The sequence below is a fragment of the Augochlora pura genome, chromosome 10 (genome assembly GCF_028453695.1).
Source record: "Augochlora pura isolate Apur16 chromosome 10, APUR_v2.2.1, whole genome shotgun sequence".
Classification (NCBI taxonomy): domain Eukaryota; kingdom Metazoa; phylum Arthropoda; class Insecta; order Hymenoptera; family Halictidae; genus Augochlora; species Augochlora pura.
The window spans coordinates 11338664-11354985 of NC_135781.1; the positions used below are offsets into that span (position 1 = coordinate 11338664).

Sequence of the window (16322 nt, forward strand, 5' to 3'; positions counted from 1 at the left end):
ACAATCCAGACTAAATCTAACAGACGCAATAATTACAAGATGCAAGAGCGGTGACTTTAAGACGCAACTTACCTCGAGTCTTTAGGAAACTTATTGACCAATTATTAAAGATTTATAGTGCTAATTTGAACTTGTTGTACATCACTTTGTTGAGGTTAGAATTCGTCGCATGGTATTCTTACATTAAAGTTCACCCGGTCCATGCGTCATTACAGATTTCTAGTCCGAGGTTCGAGAAATTGCATCGGGTTTAACACGGCCTAAAATTTATAATTCATGCTGTTGTTTTTTTTCAAGCCTAGGGTAGTGAACTTTATTCTTTTATCGAATAAAACATATTTAATTTCTTTACTCTTTTATTTCGTTTATTTCTGAATAAAAAATTCTTTTACCTTTAATTTTGTCAATTTTCGAATAAAATGTCCCTTTATTCTTTCCGCAGTAACGCTGGTTCAACTATCCAATACCACGAATCGGACAATATCTCTATCAATGTTCTACAGGTTCAGAACAACCGCGGACCCTTTATCGGTCTCCCGCGGGTTCAAGGCAGACTATAGCGCATTATACAATCCTGGTGACATCTGTATCAGTTTGAAACGGGCCCCAGGAGAACTATATTACATTGTGCACACCTAGCGTTATCCCTGTCGCAATTTTCCGAGTCGCAGTTACATTACGAATCCGCTCTATCCGCGTTCACAGGTTTTGCATAAACGCGTTCCGTGTATAGCCTCGTAATTTCTCTGATAATCCCACGCAGCTTATCATAGATTCAGTGTCATTTCTATCAACGTTCCATGGTTCCGCGACCGACTGTATCGTGCTCTATCTATCTCTAACCGTTCTCTATCGGCATCTTACGGATCTGGGACATGCTATAACATATTCTATGTATCCGGAGTTATCTGTTTCCTTGTTCACTGGTGCCGGGAACGTCGTCGGTTCACGGGAGGTTGTATCGTATCTTATGTACTCGGAGTCGTCAGCATCGGGTTCTTACACGTGTGCGACAGAATGCCTCGTGTGTCCTACATGTCTGGTGTCTGGTGACTCGGGGCTGATACGCGTCTAAGTGTTCGAAGCCATTGACATTAACTCCTGCAACTAGATTGTCGTTATCGTAGTCATTCGAAAATTCCTGTCGAACCGTTTCCTATTCTTTTTGACAATCCCATAAATGATTCGAACAATCATCACACTTCTGTCAACAATGCCTTGTCCCTTAATACTATATCAATCTGAGTACTAACTTTTGCAGTTGTATATTCGATGCTGTGGTCATTTCTTTCGTAGTCGTTTAAAAAATTCCGGGGGTGTTAGAAACAATTAGTCGTACTACTATCGTCAACCTTTTGTCCTTTAATCAATCATTTAATATTCTTTATTAAATTATACACATTATAAAAGTATTGTGTTTAAACAAAAAATATGAAGAAAATCAAACATATACAGTATAATTACAGATTCGTTATTATAGTTATAGGTATTATATAGTATAATTTGATTATATAATTATAGATTCGTTATGAAAGTACATTCTTTCGAACAAACACAATATTTTATTCTCAAAAATACAAGTATAGTTTAAAATGAAATATCTACTTATTATATTCTATTTAAATTAGGTACTGTTTTACCAGCTCTGCTGGTATCTGTTCTATTATCCGAACAGGCATGCCTGTCGATAAGCTTGCATACTCGAGATTCCGCCGTATCGTAGAACGATCACTTTTAGTGCTGCGTAGATCCAGTGTAGACGATTAAGGCTACCCCTAATTTCGCACGAGACAAGCTCAATCTGATTGAGATACCAGGTCGTCGACCGTAGCGAGTGATCGATTTGTCGTGGAATGACCCCACCGTAAGTCTGCATTGAACATAAGAAGGTTTTCTCTCTCTTTCTTCGTTCATTCCCTTGGTTTCTTCTCAGCCCGATGGGTCGCCAGAATCGTTGCATAACTCTTGGACGATATTGGATATACGGGCCAGATAGATAAGTGGTTCGATACACGTTTATCGTGGGCATGCCCCTGGATCGAGATAGAGTGCATTCGCGCTTATCTTCTCGCGGGAAACCTGGAATCGGAGCAGCTAAGTTGAAGACTTCGTTATCGCGGGAGCTACTGTATACGTACGTTCGCATCATAATATCCCAGCGTAGCTGTTGCGTTCTGTTATCGCTACCGTGTTGCAAAAATATAGGTGAACACGAGCTTGTTTAGACTAAGGTGGATGATCCTGATGCGACCTCTGTAATCATACCTTTGCGGGCGGATAACTTCTCGGATACCATGCCAGTGAATGCATTTAATTGTGAATACGATGTTGGCAATAATTATTAATGGGTAATGGAATAAATTACTTTAGACCAACTAATTGCTAGGCATATTGCTTATATTGTTTATTTTTTAATACAAAAATTTAGTACCTCTTACTAGATAAATTGGCAGTGACTTCAGTTTTTTTGTAATGTTAATATATTTATTAAATAAGACATATTAGGTTTCTTTTTATTAAAAAGTAATCGGAATAAAATAAAAAAAATTTAGATAACATGAATCTAATGACAAGCAATCTCTATACGTTTTCTCCAAGAAAATTTAATTAATTACAATTTTGAAGGAATACTAAATACGATTGCATGGTTTTCAGTTTCTGCAGTGTCGAATCTATCTGTGTCCTAGAAATTGCTTAAACATTTAGATTGTGAACAAAATCCGTCTCAGTTCTATTTATACATGCTTGCAGTCTGTTTGGAGTCTCAGTTCAACGAAGAGTGCAAATGATCGAGCTAAAACTGTACAAAATGCAAAAACTTCGAAGGTGAAATACAGTTAAACCTTCGAACTATTCTTGTAAATTTTGAGCAATTATTTAAGATACATTACTATAGAATAGTATGTTTAAAAAAAATATGTAGTACGTTTTTATTGTATATCAAGCTTTCTCTTTATCTTTGTTTAATTCTTTCTGCAATAACTAGACTGTAAATATTTATGCAAAATAAAAATTGTGTACATAAATTATATTGATATAGCCAAGTGCAGTTTTGTTTCTTTTAACTTTTTTATTGTTCTACTTTCCACCTACACATTTTTCATATAAAAACATAAAATCCTCAGTTTGGTAATAACAGTTTCAAACTACAAACATCGCCGAGTTCGAAAACCATTACTTCCCGGTTGGGATGAGGAAGGTTTTACCGTGTTAGCTTATTTAACAAGCCCATAAAACGCGGAATTATTCTCCCAAAATATTTGATATCGTACTAAAAAGCTCTTTAAACCGTATACGGTGTTCGAGTCAGCCGTTATATACGCAGCGGTGTCATCGAATTTGCATTTCCGCGATTTAATAATTCCACTGCGAAGCGTGTTCTAATGCCCGGCGAGCCGTTAATTATCCCGATCATTGGACGGCTCGTAAATAACGTTAACTGCTTAACCGTAGAAGGCACCGAACATAATTGATACTCGAGGCTTGTTTGTAACCCGCAACGCAGACGCTTTTCGATCGGGGTTCGTTTCTCTCTCATTTCCCCACTCTCGCTTTCTCTCTTTCTCTTCCTCCATCTCTCTCTCTCTCTCTCTCTCTCTCTCTCTCTCTCTCTCTCTCATGCATACATACTCTACTCGTGTTTTCGAGTGGATCATTGTCGAGTATACAGTGCCGTCCGCAAGTATACGGGGATGATTCAGATCTCTCAATTTATTTGCCGTCTACGCACCGAGCAAAAAAATATTCTCTTCTCGCGAGCTTAACAACATTAATTAAGCCTTGTCTATTGTCTAATCGATGTTTGAATATCGTCCGATTCATTATCGGTAGAATTTATTTAATGAAGGAATCTAGTGCAAAGTGCGTTTTTCTTTAACTTTCTTTGATATTTTTGTGAAGAAAATGTGACACGTGTTGCAGTTACATTTACCAGGTTTATTTACATACGTTTCGACAACATTTACAAATTTTTGGGTTGAAAGAAGTATTAAAAGACTATTTTTTTTCATCTGAAATGAGGAAGTGTAGGATTTAGAATCAGTATAAGTTCGGCTGTTGCGGCAATTATATAAAAAATAAGAGGTTGGTAACTAAACATTTTGAAATTTAATTGTCGATTTTCCCTGCTAATATTTTAATATCGAGAATCTAGAAAGATGTAAAAAAAAATTAGTATTTTTTATTGCTCCAAAGAGAAGAATTTTCCAAAAGAAGATCGTTCATATCATGAACGAGAATATCCCTGTTCGTCCAATGAGAAAAAAGAATCTATCGAAAATCTTAATTGGCCAGTTTTATCGTCGACTAAAATAGGATTCAGTATGCATAAACCCGTTTCCGGTGGCGAGTATTGTGGTTAAAAATTCCCGGATCCCGTTACGGCCAGCGCCGTTCGCACAATGGATCTGTTTGAAATTCTATGGAAGTTTTTACGCTATAATTGTTTCGGAGATTTTCATAGGCGGCGAATCGCGGATATTTCCGCAGTCTGCTCATGGCCGCGATCGCACATACGCGCGGAACGTGCACGTGCGTGTCGATGAATCGATTGTAACCGGACGATTGTGCGAATCGGACACGGATTCGCACGGGGCAGAGAACCGGAGGAAAAATAACGTAAACTTTCGACGGAAACAATGTCTGTATTCGTACCTTATCCGGTCGACCAGTGTCAACGCCAGCAAACCTTGTCGTTTGTAATACCGTGACGACTCGTTAAACATTGTTACCTCGACTGTATTACTTTAATCAGCTGAGAATAATAAACTTTCTCTAAACGTTGTTATACATAAGTAAAATCCGCACTTTAGTGGAGTTAATTCTCCGTACCAGGTTAATATCCTGTATAATATACCTTGAACGAACAATAGACGTGGAATTAATTTAATTACCTCTACGAAAATAGAAAATCCTAATCGCCATACCATGACGCATTGCCTTGAAAGTAACGCTCTCAATTTATTTCATCCGAAATCTGAAGAGCTTGTATATATGTATAATTAACATGCACCGCAGTCTACGCATATTTTAAAACTGTTTTACCGGATGAGATCGTGACCCACGATTTGACTCGCAGCTAGCGATTCAAAATGATTCGCCGCGCCGGTAAACCCAGCATTGTCAGAGCGAAAGAGTACTGCCAGCAGGTTGGTTACAATCTACGACGGTAAATTATTGTGAAGGTCGGGCATTACATCGGACCGGAAATACTTGGACTGCTTCGCAGTCGTTTCATCTTCGGAGGATAATTGAAGCGCGTATATCGTATCAAGTGCCGGAGTACACCATGGAATTTTAAACTTCCCTGATTCTCGTTATATTCATATTAGAAGAAACATAGAATGCGATTTTGTTGTGTGGAACGACGATACAATACTCGTAGTGTGCAGAGGGAAAATAGAGCAACAGCGCGCTGTTAATTACAAAAGGAAACGTTGATTGCCGTGGAAGCGTGACTGATGTAATATTTAGAGAGCTTTTGTTCGAGAAATTTGTGGTTTTAGTACAGTTTAGGGCTTAAGGACCGAGCTTGTGATTTAAGAGATAAATATTTTCCTTGGAGATCAACTATTTTTGTAGCTTATTAATCAAATTATCAATAGTTGTATCGAACGCTGCGTTTAAGTAATTTTGAACGATAGATGATAGGCAATAAAATGAATCGTGCTTCCAATACAATGGTCTGATCTTCTGAGACCTTTTTAATAGAGTTAACACAATGGAGTGTTAAATAGCTGACTGGCATGGCAACATCATTTACCCTCATTATTCCACGTTCATTTCACGCAGAAGCTTCGCGGCTGATTAGTAAAACACGTGACCCAGGTGCTTAGAGAATCAAGGTAGCAAATGAGGCAAAAATGGCACACTCAGATCACCAGGTAGGTAGGCAGGTAGGCAGGCGGGAAAGCAGGCAGGCAAGCAGGCGGCAGACAGGCAGACTGACAGACAGACAGGGGTTGTTAATCGATCAATAACTGAAAAACACAGAGTAGAAACGCAACGAGGTAGCTGGCACTTCGGCTTTTCCTGCAGTCCCCGCCGGTGACTCATGCTATTCCCTGCGGTTATGGTCCCCTGCGGACGCGGATTCAACAATAAACTGGATCGTCGAGCTGGTGCACAACAGAGAACGTTCCTCGTCGGTTATACTATCATAATATCACGGGTTCGTTCGACCGAAACAAACGACACACCGCGATACTAACGACGCGTGCACCACGAAAGTGTCAAAGGGTTTCCCCAAATCCGAGTTTCGCAAGTTCTATCCCTTGAGCCTGTCTCTTGTCTAACGTGAACTGACGCCTAAATGCTAACTGGCTTACAGTTTGATATAAAACGATATCGTTGGAGATTTAAGCAGTCTACAATTGTGATTTACTACTCGGATAATATTTTGGTACATTTTTAATACAACGTTATACGATTCCCAATAGACATAGTACACTGCTAATAATTTTTCTAATAAAATTTTGGAGATGTATATATATATATATATATGTATTTTTTATAGCATCTTTTATACTGAATCGAATTATGTAAAAATTAATTTTCCAACTTCCATTGTTACTAAATTTATTACTTGAAAGAATACACTTTTATTCTTTTTCTATTAGCTCGCAATCGAGGTAGAAAATTTTTATTCTGCATAAACATCCGCTCTCTAATTATAATACATATTGGAAGGGTAGCATATTAGCGGAAGGTAACAAAATGACGAATCGAGGAAAGACTGTTTTCAATCTTACAGAAACCTTGATCTCTAAAAAATGTATTGTTTATAAAAATAGCGTAGAAGACTTTTAATTTCATAATGTTTACCTATTCAGATAATTGTAAACGACTAGGTTTTAGATATCTCTGTGTTTTTCCTTCCATTAAGCGAACCGTGTAATCGCTGTGAACGCCGCCGGATCAATACAATATACTTTACCTTCAGTACATTCAGTCCTACAATCTCCACAATTATACAAATATCTACACAATACTTGATCTGGGATATTCACAAAGAACTAACCTTTCGATATGAACAATAAAAAAATCTATTTGTTCGAAGTTCCAATACTGTCATAGTCTTTTAATGTTCACAGACAAAGTATGTCGTGACCTAGATGTCTTGAGTCTTCTCCATCGTTCAGGGATAAGACGTATTAAGGGATCATGCTCGGTCAAAGGCTGGAAATAAATATTTATAAATAATCAAATTATTAGATACCTGTCAAAGTTGAGTACAATTTTATTCGAATGACGAACGAGAGATAAAGGCTAACGAATAAAACTTTAATCAAATGAAAATTTGTTCGTACAGGAATTCGTGCGAGTCGAATAAATAGTATATTAATAATAACAATTTATTATAATAAATAGAATAATTTGCGATGATTAATGTATTTTATAAAATTTATTCGTAACAATTCGAATAATGCCTAATTCTGCTCCCGACATTAGATCGTGTGAAATCCACAAAGATAATTTAAGGAAGCTCTTACAGATTTTCATAAAAATATACCCAATGCCACACTGTTCCGACGACCAAATCTAGTATGACTTCCACGTGCGCATCACACTCATTCATAAATCTGTTTTATGATCGGTCCGTCCCGATTCCTCTATTTTTAGGGCACTATCGACGCGCCTATTTAAGTCCATGGTCATTCAGTTTTCTGTACCAGGAACTGTAATAATTCCGCAATCGAAATCGATCTTTGCCTTCGCGTGCAACCCTCATCCGCGTTCGTCCTATATCGGTTCGAATACTGTCGCCTAGTAACGTCGAATGGAATTGATTGTTTATTAATTATTATTGCGGTAATGCACGCCGACACGTCCAATTTTGATTTCGTAGGAACGACAACGAATCGCTGTACGTATCGGCCGACACAATTTGCTTAAAAGATACTCTTCGCTGGCGCGTGTCGCGGTAAATTGATTTGTCGTGTTATCATCGCCTATGCATTTCAATTAGGTCGCACTGTCAACGATTGATACCGGCTTAATTCTACAGTTGCTGCCGGCTAATACAGTACTCACTAAGTTGTTACATAAATAACCGAAACGCCTGTTCCATCGATAATACAGAAATTTTTGGAAAAAGCAAGTTTACTTTTTACATCTCCCACGCAAACTGAATTTCTAATAATTAATTCGGTATTTCGTTGCACCGACTATTTTGCATCGATCAGTTCGGGGCAATCAGTAATAATTTCATGTGTTACGATTTTTATTGCCTTAATTAATATTCGTAATTTTAGTAATATCTCGTACAGATCAAAATTCTATTAATTAAATTGGCGCGTCGCTCCATCGGCAATCAATAGCCCCTCTGAGAAATTACGCAATTGGCAATCGAATGACAATTTTTCGAGTTGCGACCAATATCCAGAATTTTCAGTTAAAATGTAATATTCTGAAAATAGTTGCGGTAAAAAAATTATCAAGTGAAGTAGCATTTTCTTAAGACGTGCTCAAAATAATTATTTGAAGAAGTATATCATCTGTACTTTTCTTGCAGTGGCCTGGTCGGTAAAATTTCATGGCACAACGAAGAAAATATTTGTTTTAATTAAGTTGTTTAGGGTCATTTAATATTAAAATAAATTTTCTTAGTAAAAACTGATCTTAGTTGAAATAGCTGAATCCAGATCTGTTTGCAATATGACAAAGAGAAGACTTTAGATTCTACGTTTCCTTGCCCGGTAGATCAAGAACAGAGGTGATCACGCGACTGCAAACAAACAATTGTAAGCTGTGAACTTGTTAGTAGTTACCGAGTGATGCATAGATACTGATAGCAGGTCGCGGCAGCCTGAATGTAACGGCGCATGGCAATCAAAGTCCGCTTGTTGCGACGGTGTTCGCAATAAAATAGAATTTCGACAAAGGTCAAGGTTCGTCGGAGGTCTCTAATTCGATCGATCGAGAAAAAAAAATCGTTGGCCAGACGATGGTGCGGCCGTGTTACCGTACACACCAGTGATTACGGACATGTCAAAGCCAGCCGTAGCCACTGCTCGAAGTCTCTTTGAGCGTTGTGCACGCTCTGTGGCCTCAAACTAGCAACGGGAAATTGCAACCCGGTCGTGGCCATTCAGAGAAAATTGCTCGAAATTTCGGCGGTAAACTATGACTCTTATGTTCCTTTATGGCAAACGTGAACGTTCCTCACGTGGCACGGTCGAATATATAATCGACTGTTCGAAAGTTTAAAACGGTAATTTGATAACAATTTGGTTTTTAATATAGTAAAATTCAATTATTTTAACCCTTTACTCTGGATATCACTATATGTATATGCGTGTCAAAGTGGCATTTCTGTTTAATTCTTTGCTTTGTTCATACTGTAAGGTAATAATCAAACATAAAACTTAATATAACAAACTTACAATTTTTACAAAATTTGCTTTGAGTTATACTAAGTGATAGGTATTTATTGGGGAAACCAGCAAGGATTTTTTAATCTAACACTATGTCTAAGTAATTGCTTTATTATGCGAACACTTGTGTGTCCCCGAATCGTTTGGTTAACCGCGATTCTACAGTATTTAATAATTAAATTGAGGATTCTAAATTTCAATTTCTATTAACGAATTTATTTTAGTATTTTCATACGTAATGTGACGAGAAAAATGTTCTTATTGCGTTAAGAAAATTATTAAAAATGACATAAAATTGGACTGGTTGCATGTACGGCCGTTGCACTGACTTTCCGAGATTTTCAACAGGTAAATGTAAATGGTGTAGAAAAAAAACCGCAAACTGTTCTATGCATAGCTGTCTCTTTGATAAGACATTCACAAAGCGTACGATCAAATTCCCGCGACCGACGTTCGAATTTTTCGACGCGGCACTCTCGAACTAAATTAAATCGGATCGGTGTTTTCATCAACGATTTTTCCTCCTGTTTTTCCTCTCTCTCTCTCTCTCTCTTTCTCTTTCTGTTTCCCTATTTTTTGCACATAAAAAGAATCCGAGTTGACGGTAGCTCAAACAATCCACCGAAGGGGGACGACGAAGCAGATACAAGTGCTCCGGCGCTCTCCCGTCGTTTGTTTTTCTCCGATAAAATATTGAAAACAATTCTGATGCCACGCTCGATATCGGATGGATAATCCGCCGGCTGTTCGACCGAATCATTCCGCTATCGGGAAACATTCGGATCGATGAGAAACGGATAATTCCGTGTCGTCGATGGTGCTCGAGTTGAAACAATCGTTCTAGCTCGGTGAATTTATACGGGGTGTGTTCGGTGGAACGAACGGGAAAGGATTCTACGTGAAGAATTTAGACGAAAGTATATAACGAAATTTTGTTCTATGGCGCGTCGTTCCGAGGATAATTGAGCTTGAAAGTTTGGGTGGCGTCGAGAAAGATGGCGGCGCGCTGTGATCGTGACACGCTGGTTTCGACATTCGATTATCTGGGGACGAAAGAATAGTTTAGGAAAAAGTTTACGCTCCACGTTTCGGTTCGATTTTTCGCGGAGATACGATACAATTAGTGTCAGAACTGAGTAATTTTTATTACGATTATAAATAATAAATAACTATTTCAAGTAATTGAAATTGAGATTTGAGATAATATCCTTCCATTTGAAATAATAGCAGCTTCAAATAATTATTTCATTCTTTTTTTATTTCAAATATAACAAAAGAAATAATCTTCAAAATAATATGCAACGCAAAAGATTTTACTTTATATCGATTTGATTCAAAAAGATTTTATTTGAAGGTATCTGGAAAATTCATCTTCAAGCGATATCGGCGTACATGTAATATCGTCGCGAAAGAAAGTAATCGTTGCAGTGGCGCGGAAGATGAAAGAGTGATGTTATTCCGCAGAAAAACATAGTTAGATTGTTCCTATTATCTCACAGGAACGTCAGCGAGAATGCCATAACAAATAAGACGCAGTGTAGAGGTAGCAATTAGATCAGGATATAATTTCTCAGAAACATTTCCCAATCGTCTCAAATAATTATTTTTAATAATTAAAAAATAAAGCAACACGTTATTTAAAATAATATTTTTCCATTATTAGATCACAGGTTTGGAAATAATTCTGAAATAAAGTAACACGATACTTGAAACGATGTTTCAAATAATGCTATTTCAAATGAGCGCATGGCTCTGCGTGTTTTTACAGTATCTCCGAAAACTGACTCGAATCGACCTAAATAATGTTCGCGAGGTAAAGAAACGTCTCTAGTAATTAGACAACCGTACCGTGTCCAAAAAAGGCTGTCGCAAGCCGTTCGTGGAGGTTCAGAAAAGCCGTCCCCAGAAAAAGAGCCTGGAGCAGTTGCATCGCAGTTGCAGCCGCGCGCGGTACATTGTCGCCGGCAGCAACGAGGAAAAGTCTCGAACGGCTGATCTTCTCCAGGTCGGCGTGCTCGCGTGAATAAGTAGCGCAAGGCACGAGCACACCACCTGTTACCTCGGAAGCTAAACAGCCGTTCCAATTAAGGGAATGAGCTTCTTTTTATCGTCGCCGCGTCCGAACGAAAGCGAAACCGCGAATAAACATTTATACTTGTAGAGACCCCGCCCATCTGTGTCGTGTCTTATTTCGCACGGTGATAAAGCGGGGGGCGGGGAGGGGGGGGGATGATAGTTCCTGACCCCTTTCCGCGAAAACGAAACGCACATGCCTCGTGCGCTTTTCTAATTATTCGCGACAGAAGCCAGGCCTGCAATTACGCCGGCAAATAAATCCGCGTTAAACGCTACGACGCTCTCGTGCCAACGATCCCGCGCGATACGTAATTAACGAAAACGGCCGACGACGATTGGCCCGTGATATCTCGTTGCGGACCCATCGCCGGAAACGAATTAACGAGCGCTAATTGGTTTGCGGAACGTCCGACTATTTCGATTATTCTCTCCCAGCGTTCTCCGTGCTTTCGTGTGCGAAATCTTTGCTGTGCGATCACTGGATCAGTTTTCAAATCATGCTGCGCGGAAGATCGTAATTGTATTTGCTAGCCTTCGAAATCGATTATTGTTGTATCGTAGTAGGCAAAAGATATAATCTGATTATTGATTAACCACTCCAAGTCTTTAGTTGTGATAAATTGATCATTAATCATTGATCAGATTATTTTTTTTAAGACAGAATAATTTTTTTAAAAGTGAACGAAACTACCTATATTTTTGTAGATGCTAGAAAGAATAATTTACTAGCCAACGTATGCAAATTTTTGTTTTAAATTGCGATTCGTCGGAACGAAAGAAAAACTAAGAAACTTGCGTTTTTCGATATTTTATCTGAGATTTTAACGAAAATTGTATCGCAATCGATGGACGTTGTAATGAGTTACGAATTAAGAACTAAAGAACGTTGGATTAAATTCTGGAGCTGTTTATCGTTAAATGACAATCTTGAAATATGTGTTAATTACTTATTTACTGTAACTAAACTGTGCGTTCATTAAGAAGTCTCTCGCCTAATTAACAGTTGTAGAAAGTACATACGCTGAAAACGTGCAAATCATTTGAACAAACATTAAACCGCTAGTCTGCTCCCGGTTCAACGGGAAAATTTTCAGGGATTATAAACAACTGCACGTGAGCGTCAATTCAAGGCCGAAACGTAATTAAATATTTATGTGATACCGTTAATGCAATATTATTAATACAATAACGTAAACATAGAGGCAAATGAAAATATTAAAATATACTTTTCTAAAATAAAAATACCATACATAATACTTTGAAAATATTTAAAAAAAATTAAGAATACTATCGTATTGGTGTCAACGGAACAGAATAATTGAAGAAAGAAAGAAATGTCAACGTAGGTTCTCGATCTTGGAAATAATGTAAATAATTTTTATTTTGCACAAAAATCTGGTCTAGTCCTAAGTCACTGTCATATAATCAGATTTAGTGGATGATAGATCTAATGTTAGCGGCACTGGTAATCCTTCTGGCGCTATTTGGTGCGCGTTAACGTGTCTATTAAAAAAATTGTGGCATCCGCCGGTAATTCATAGCGCCACGGTTCGACAAATTGGGAATATAGTTAGCTCGGCAGCAGGTCGTGCAGAGCCGGATGCTCGGGCATGTTTACATTGTTACATAAAGCAATTTCACGGTAAGAGCCCGACCGAGTGCGACGTACGATCATTGAACGAGACAGCAGACCCAGATTCGACTTGCGGCATTTCCTAGCTGGAACCAGGACGCCCCACGCTGGGCTACTTCCGTCGCGAAAATCCGCCCTTCGGATCGCTTCCGCTGCGACGCCCCTCCGGAATCGATCCATCGCGTGTTTGCTTACCATCTACGAAGCCTCATGAAAAACCTCCGTTGCCGCCCATATTACCCCCCCCCCCCTCCTCCCCTGCACCCTTTCTAGAGGTAATCATAATCAACAAGCATTAGCTACTCCTCTTAGCGTCGTTCATACTAAAAGGATAGAGACCGCAGCCACTGATAGTGCCGCCGCTGGTAGATCTGGTTGAAAATCTTTGGAAAATTCTTCTTTGCATGAAATAATATTTCAAGATATATTTGACATCGTAGACATAAATCCATGCATTGAAAATAGTTATTTTCGTCATACTAAAGAAGATTATTAATTCGGATTGTATTTTCTTAAAGCATGCTGAAAGTAATGATTTGAAATTGTATTTCATATGTCTACATTTCTGATAATTATTTGAAATTCTACTTTTCACGATTAATATTTATCAGAGAAAATAAACATGTAGAGAAACACTAACACGTACTGTTTTGAAAAATAAGCTTCTTCTTATATTTCTCTTAATTAATGGATACGTGGCAGGTGGAAGAGAATCGATACATACAGGAATTGGAACATTCAACGTTTTCTTGTACCATAATTAAGTCGAGTTGCCTGAACTACTTAATTTTGAATATGTCGCAGATAGCACAATTTCTAAAACCTGATATTTCTACTATTTTGTGTTTCATGTATTCATTTTCAACATGTATACATATGAAAGCTGCAGTCTGTTCATACCTATTAGATATATCTGGCTTGCTGTCTTCATCCTCTTCAACTGAAACTTCACCCATTTTCTATTTTAAACACTGTGAAAATTCCCTGCTTCTCCTCTGCCATCGCGTAACAATTTCATTTACTTCTGTTACGTGTAATATCATAAATAGAACAAAATTGATTAAAGGATATTCCGTTCTAAATGTTGCATGATCAATTTTATTAGCCACTATATGTATGGATATTTCGTGCAATTTCGTAATATTTCTGAGAATCATACAAGGTTTAACTCTTGATCGTCTACCAAGTTTAGATTTATCCACCAACTACCGTGCTCCTAACAACGAAATGAAATTGTTAGTTGTTAAATCAGAGGCGACAGAAACACCGTTATAAACGGAATAAACGATATCAATTAAAGAAATAAATATATCAGAGTCTAAATGCACACGAGCGTCGCCAAGTTAGTTCTCTTAGAGCGACGGCTGTTGAGGACAGAAGCTAGAATTAGGGAACCCCGATAATATTATAGCTTATTGAACTCTGCATAGAGACGCCTGTTTGCCAATAACTAGGCGAACCACTATAATCCTGGATAAATTCCAAGGTGGCGTTTCTGTTGGCCACACGTGAGCCGCTCTACGTTACCCGAAATATTAAAGTAGGCCGGTAGAAAATGGAAACGATCGCACAAAATTATCCTCGACTTTTAGCCGATCCTCTAACAGAACCGTTCGCTCTTACATGTCGGTGTGTTAATAAATTACGGCACGACGGAAACGATCAGAGTCTTCCGGCTATAAGTGTTTTCATCATGAGTCCGTTGGTTTCTTTTGATCCGGTCTGCCGCTTGGAGTTCGAAGATTTTGTTCGAACGATAAACTACACGTTAAGCCTTTTACAGTTTTAATCGGCCATGTTCAGCTCATTTTAAAAGGAAAATAAAAATAATTCCATCGAAACGAATTCTTTGCCGTATCCTTTCATTGAAGTTTTTTACAGCATAAATGTGCTTTTAATGTCACTTCAAACAACCGAGAAAAATTAAGTATGATATTTTAGACTGTGGATCTTCATGTGAAATAAAAATTGTTATAATTTGCAATAGCTTGGTATAAAATGGAACTTTAGTTCCCTTCCAGTACCATAATTTCTATTGAGGAACGAGTGTCGTTGAACAGATTGAAGAATAATACGATATAAAATTTTCAATGAGACGAATGTGGATACTCGTTTCCTCAGTAAACATTGTGACATCATTTAACGGTGAAAATGCGAAAATATTTTTACTTCGTATGAGGTTGTCGCAATCCAGATAATGTTCTTATTGTTTTCGAATGCATGAAGTCCACAGTACGGTTTGCGCAAGACAGATAGAACATACGTAAATTTCATAAATGTCCGTGGTATCGTTGTTGCTCGGGTTAACGTGTCGCCGATGAAGATTCTTCCGCAAGAATTTCCGAGTGCCTTATCGATTTCCATGTTACGGTTGGGAAACGTTTATCAGCAGCAGTTTCTCGCTGAGGAAGTATATTATTTTGTCACGTTCCGTTGCCAAATGCGTCGTAAAGGATACACGGGGTCTCGTTTCATGCAGACCACGTACGTTATTCATGATACACTTCAGACGGATGTGTATCCGAGATTTCGCGTATCCAACTGGAGCAAATAATGTACCATTCCGTCAGTATGACCGATCCCATGGAATCTCTTGGAAGCTGTTGAAACTCCTCAGCTTTCTTTTAATAAAATAAGAAACTATTAACTTTCATCTACTACCAAACAAATTATATTCGAAATTGTTTCCGTTTCCTCGATCGATAGCTAATTCGATCAACAGCAGGTATTACTTTTCAGAACGATAAATAGAAGAGGTAATTGGAGGTATGAAAATTGGAGCTTGAAATTTGTAATTACTAGACTGCGAACTTTTATGTAAAATTACATCAATAACAATTTGAATGACTTGAAAGTAATGGTCTTGTTAGCTTGTCTTTATTATAAATGAATAAAATCATTGGTCTAGTCAGAAAAATTATGTCTTTAATCGGTTTTATACCTCCGATCAGTTTTTATCGAATATACGGTTTTGCTAATGAAAATTAGTCTAGTGAGAATCTGTACAAATGTTGCAGTCGCTAATTAATGTTTCCGTCCGACATGTTGTAAGTCACTAGCGATCGATGGGGGGCAACTATTGACAGTGGTATAATTTGCTTAATGTCAGTCGTGACGACTTACTCGATCATCGGCATAACGACGCGATATAATTGAGTGCCATAGAGAATAAATCATTCGGACATGAAAGATGTACACCAGTAGATTGGAGTTGGTCAGCGTTTTCTCGGCGACGCATA

General features: G+C 38.0%; 1 protein-coding gene across 3 annotated transcripts in view; it reads left to right on the forward strand.

Moving 5' to 3' along the window:
• The window catches only part of LOC144475548 (dual specificity tyrosine-phosphorylation-regulated kinase 2), a 59817-nt gene that overhangs the window by 29155 nt on the left and 14340 nt on the right, over positions 1–16322 (forward strand). The gene's annotated exons all lie outside the window — the stretch shown is intronic.